Source organism: Pongo pygmaeus, chromosome 11 (genome assembly GCF_028885625.2).
Source record: "Pongo pygmaeus isolate AG05252 chromosome 11, NHGRI_mPonPyg2-v2.0_pri, whole genome shotgun sequence".
In the NCBI taxonomy this organism is placed as follows: domain Eukaryota; kingdom Metazoa; phylum Chordata; class Mammalia; order Primates; family Hominidae; genus Pongo; species Pongo pygmaeus.
Window position 1 is genome coordinate 31,199,560 of NC_072384.2, and position 6,043 is coordinate 31,205,602.

Sequence of the window (6,043 nt, forward strand, 5' to 3'; positions counted from 1 at the left end):
AGAAGTAAAGGTCAAACAATAATTGAAAAACATAGACCATTCTATTAAATTGTCACCTAATTATACAAAGGTCTTTCTGTTTCTTTGAATTTTACAATCTAACCTAATTTATACATCCTATTTAAAGGTAATGTGTATGCTGGTTTTTAATAGCTCACTTCAATACTTTGGGGGGTTTTTTAAAAGGATGAATTCTGTGGGGATGGTTTTTATATTTTCTTTGATTTCGTTGTCTAAATGGTTCACAATCCTGGATGCACATTATAACCTCGAGAGTTTTAAAAGTACGGATTCCTAGTCCCACCCCTAGAGAATATGATTTTATTACTTTAATGATGGGTTCTGAGCCACTGTAAATTTTAAGCCTCCCCAGGTGATTCTAATATGCAGCCCAGGGTGAGAACCGATGAATTTAACCAAACCTAAGAGATCTTGTGGGCTCCGTGAACCTATAACCCAGGAAACATCATCCACGTAGTGGTAGAGTAGCAGCAGGAAATGACTTGTGGAGACTAATCTTGCAAACCCAAACTTATAAAGTTATAGCAAACATCATAAAGGATTAACCAAATCCTTTGATCTCAAAAACTTCTAAAAACCTAGTCACTTCTCTTTTCCCTTTCCACTTTTCCAAATCAAAGTCTTCAGACAGATTATCTGTAAGCAGGTTTCAAAAGACTCCCACTGAAATTGAAATGTTGGTCCCAGCAGATATCAGAATGAAACTGATATGAAGAACTATTCTTGAAGTGTCAGAATTACCTATTGATCCTATGGTGCTTTAAAATATAAAGGAAGGAAGGAAAGAAGGAAGGGAAGGAAGGGAAGAAGGAAGGAAGAAGGAAGAAGGAAGAAGGAAGGGAGGAAGGGAAGAAGGAAGGGAAGATGGAAGGGAAGGAAAGAAAGGAAGGAAGAAGGAAGGAAGGAATAAGGAAGAAAGAAGGGAAGGAAGGAAGGGGAGGGAGGGAGGAAGGGAGGGAAGGAGGGAGGGAGGACAGTAAGCTCCTTTGAAATAATACTGTACTTTTTTTTCCGTGAGCTGATTTTGAGCAGAAATAGTCCAAAAGAGTAGTTTTTATGAGCACTAATGTCTAAATCTGAGTCTAACGGTGAAAGGAAAAATTAAAACATGAATTTTTATGAGTAGTTTTTGTGAGCATCAATGTCTAAATCTGAGTCTAAAGGTGAAAGGACAAATTAAAACATGAATTTTTTTTCCCCCTTCAGATTTCACAGTCCACACGGAACAGGCACTGTAAGGATAGGACATTGGGAGAAAGCCTTGTGGGTTAGCTTAACTTACTGAAAGCTAACAACAATAAGATAAAGGTGACTAAGATCTCCATGGAACTCAGCTCATTTCCATCTATTCTCCAGTCACAGACAGCACTCCTGAATCCAACCAGCCATTTAAGAAAATGTGCTCTTCTGAACAATAGGGAAATTTAGCAAGAATCAGTAAATGGCTCAGGGCAGATCTATCCCACTAACTGGAAAAATAAATCATCTTTATATATGAGGAAGGCACAGTTCCATAGCATTATCTTTGGTTCTTCCATCTGTTAGTGAGAAAACCAAGAATTTGCCTTTCTGCAATGGAAAGTCCAATGAGAATCTAAGATACAACCCGCTTCTTCTTTCTCTTTGACTTTGTTTGGGTTTTCACAGACCATCAAAGTGTGGTATGACAAAGACTGTCCGAAAACGATCGTTGGAGTTCACATGGGGTTTCCCAGACAAGGAGCCAGTATACACTGAGGGCTCCTCCCTTCTTACAGTGGGGGACCTGCACTCACATTCAGCTTCCCACAACAATAGTGCCCCTGGCAGAAGGGGCAGCAAGCTCCCATGGGCCTGAGGTCACCAGGTGCTTGGCAGCCAGCTTTCTAGAAGAGTTCCTAAAAGAAAATCTGGCACCTATTTCTGGACTAGCTAGCATCCAAGTAGACTATTTTTCCCTTCCCTGACAAAGTGACTATCCCAGTTACTTATAAAAAGAGGACACGACGGGGGGCAATGTCCGTTTCCTGTAACACAAACATGTGCCCAGCAAGCCTTTCCTATGAAATGAAAGAAGTATCCAGGGATCTCTGTCTTCTCTCACTGACGTCAGTTCATCTCAGCTAGGCTTCCTCAGATGCCTAAGGCCAGCTTGCAGCTGGGTGGGCTAGCATGGCTCACCATGAGTCTGGCAGTTGGCTGGCTTTTCACTAGGGTGCCTCAGTTCTCTTCTACTGATATCTCATCCTCCACTAAGCTGGTGCCTAGGCCTGCTATGGCTCTCACAAAAAAGTACCAGGCACTGAGTGGCTTAAACAATAGAAATTTCTTTCCTTGCAGTTCTGAAGACTAGAAGTCCAAGATCCGGGTGTCATAAAGACGGTTTCTTCTGAGGGCCTCTCTCCTTCACTTGCAGGTGCCATCTTCTCCCTGTGTCCTCAGATGATCTTTCTTCAGTGTGTGTTTGTGTCCCAATCTACTCTTCTTATAAAGACATCATTCTTATTGGATTAGGACCCATCTTCGTGACTTCACTTAACATTAGTTACCTCTTTAAAGACCCTATCTCCAAATGCAGTCACATTTTAACATACTGGAGGTTAAGATTTAAATTTATGAATGTATAGAGGACATGATTCATCCCATAGCAGTTTGCCATGGGCTCATTTACCTGTGTTCCAGGCACATCAAGAGAAAAAGTTCCAATACACAGGTGTTTTTTGAACTTCTACTTGTATTTCATTTGCTTAATTTCCATTGGCCAAAGCTAGTCTCAAGGCCAGAGTCAGTGTGGGGTAACACTACCAAGGGATGTAGATGGAGGGAGGGGGATAATTTGCAGCCATTTTTGTAGTGTATTACATGTTGTGATAGAAATAGATAAGAATTTGCCTGTTCTAGCTGTTGAAGAATTTCTTCTGAGTAGAGGTTAAGTTCAGATGCCTCTTGCCAGAAACAGAACTTCCCAGTATAATGTAATTCATATTAATGGACTATGGCTTGTTACAATGTCAATATGAACAAGTCATGCAATCTTCTTATGAAAAAAGAAAAGTAATCTTCATCCTTCCTTTTCTCACACAGACCTTATGAGATCAGATGTGAAAATTCTTTGGAAGAAATACAATCTCAGTCTTTCAGTGGCATATGTATTAGACTGACCAAATTTGAGTTATCTGAGCTCAAGTAATGTGAATATATTGAATCAATGCCAAGTCATTTGATAGAGATATGCTGCCTTGGGTGTTGGCCTCTCCTTGAAGTTTCCCCAAACATTACCTTTTAACAAGACTTTTCAATATGCAGCCTAAGCCTTTCAAGTGGCTTTCCTGACTCACTGCTAAGCCTCTGTCAAGCTTAGCTCCTGTCCATGGTCAGTAAATAGCATAAGATTTGCACAGTCCATTTGCTCCATCTCAATTTGACTGGTGTCAGAATCTTCAGAGCTTCCAAGAACCAATGAGCACAGAAAATGAGTTTTTGTCATAAATACTTCATAGGAAAGAACAAGGTCGGACATCTATCTGCATCCAACCCAGGCTTTTAAAACAAAGCTCAAGCCCTTCCTATTCCATGGTACTTTCTCTGATTATCCTCACCCACAGTGATTCCCTCTTCCTTTTGAACTTCAATAATGTTTTATTGACTAAACCAGACTTAATCAGGAACGAGCAAAAACTAGTTTTATTTTTCATCACTTTTCCCCATAAGTTTGATCAACACAGTTATCCTTTACCACCTCTTTGATGAAATTTTGCTGCACATTCCCATTGCTTTGGTCACTTTCAGATATAAAACTGTCCAATGAAGGGTAATAGGAGCAGAACATGAGCCAGGTCTAATCGTATAATCACATAAATTCCATATAGGGCCATACAATGTGGAAACTCCTATTTAACGAAGCCCTTTCCTCTCCCTCATCTGGCACCTTCCTCAGGCTTGGAAGCCTGCCATGGATAAGGGGCAGTGGTTAACTCTACATTTCTTCTCTTCTCTGCTCCACCTCCTCTACTACTCATCAGCTGCTGGCATAGTTGAGATCTGGAGATAGTGCCCTTCGGCCACTGCAGGTGTCTGAAGTGGACTCTTCGTCTCCTGATGTGCTTTGCTGTTTTCCAGAGATTTTCTTCTTTTGACTCCAGTTTTGCTGCCTCATGCGATGTTTTTCTGCTTCAAACTTCCACTTTTGTTTCCAGGGACTCATCTCTCAGTTAGGGTCATATCAACCTTCCAGGTGACCTTCCTGGGTGACCAAAAGAATTCATCTAAGCCATCTCCCCACTAAGACTTAACCTTCTCAGATGATATATTCCTTTATCCCACCATTGGCAGAATTTCAGCTCACTCTCACTTCAGCTATCTCTTTCTAGATTTTTGCTGAATCTGGACTGCTGACCGAACACAGCCCCAGCCACCTGCCTGTATTCATTTTGGGTGAGAATAAGATGTCAATCTCTAAGTATCCCAAATTAGAAGGAATGTGGACGGCCTTTCTGCGTAATTTCCTTGAATCCCTTCTTCATTGGCTTAAAATCAGTGAAAAGTATTAATGAGGGTGGAAGAAATGCACAGAACCCTCTCAGGTCTCTCTGAAGAAATCTTCTTTCCACTCTTCTTCTGTCTCTCCCTCCTACAATTGCTGGAAGTGGGTGGTAGGCCAGTGAGCACAGAAGCAACTTCACAGCCTCCTTGCACATTCTGCTCAGGTGGTCTTGTCTAGCACACTGTCTTATGAGTGTGGATACTTGGCAGTAGATGGTTTGTTCTCAGCCTTTGGAATCTTCACTGAAAATCTGAGATGAGGGTAAGAATAACATTTAACAACTTGTTACTCTCCTACATGTATCATCCTTAACAAAATTGCCTTATTTTGCAGAGTGCCACTATATGACCAGCCATATTTAGACCTTGGGAAGATGAGAGTTTGGAGACGATTAAACAAATAAGAAAGAGAATATAGTTTGTATTCTTGAGGTTAAGAAAACCTAGTGGAGACTGTAGCAGAAACTTTTTTAAAGTATTGATCTGCCCCAACTGTCTGATGCCCCATCTCTTTGGAAACTCACCCCCCACTTTTCAGATGGTCCTCAACAGCTACATTTGCATGATAATTCCACTCACTAGCCACAGCCCACTGGACCTATGCCTGACATATTCCTCAAGATAGGTCAGTTATATTACTCTCCTGAGAATCAAGAATTGGACTGAAAATCCTATCAAATGCTGTAGCTGGAAAGGTTGGCATGTTGAATAGAGAAGCAGAGAAAATCATTCTGCAGAGAAAGAAAGAGAATGGGGTAAATACAAAGACATGGACAGAGAGGGATTCTGTAAATGTTCTGCTTCCTGGTTATCTTCCAATTGACTAACTGCATCCCTGCCCTTGGAGCTTATGACACTCTCTATATCTGTACACAAATTATCTTTTGCCTTAGATTAACTAAAGTTAGTTTCTGTTTCTGCAATCCAAAATATCCTAAACAATACAGAAACAATACATAAAAGGGAGTTGAGAACACAGCAACACCATATGGGCAAATATAGTTGATTACTGAAGGCATCTCAGAGACTCATTATCTGGTGTAAGCCTCAGAAGATGAGTAGAATTGTTATGAGACGAAATTGAAAATATTCCAGTTAGAGAAAATAGTAGAAGCAATAGCAAGGGGGTAGAGAACATTCAACATTTAGCTGAGAGGCCTAATGTGTCAAGAGAAGTCACCGGAAAGAAAATTAGATAAATAGACAAAGGAAAGGTTTTAGAGAATCATTAAAACCATTAAAAAGAACTAAAGAAATTCTTAAATTTCAGCTGAGGGTAACAGGATAGAATCTGTGCTATAGATGCTAATTATTAAACGAGTACTTAGGACAAAAATCAAAGAGTAAGGGGACTGGAGACAGGAACAGCAGATAGAAAGCAACTGCAACAACCTGAGAAAGGAGTAATGAGGGCTCCATCTAAGACAGTGGTAATTGGAATAGGAGGGGAAAAGGCCAGTTCGACATTTTGGTGTTGAAATCTGAGTGGGGAGTGAGTGAT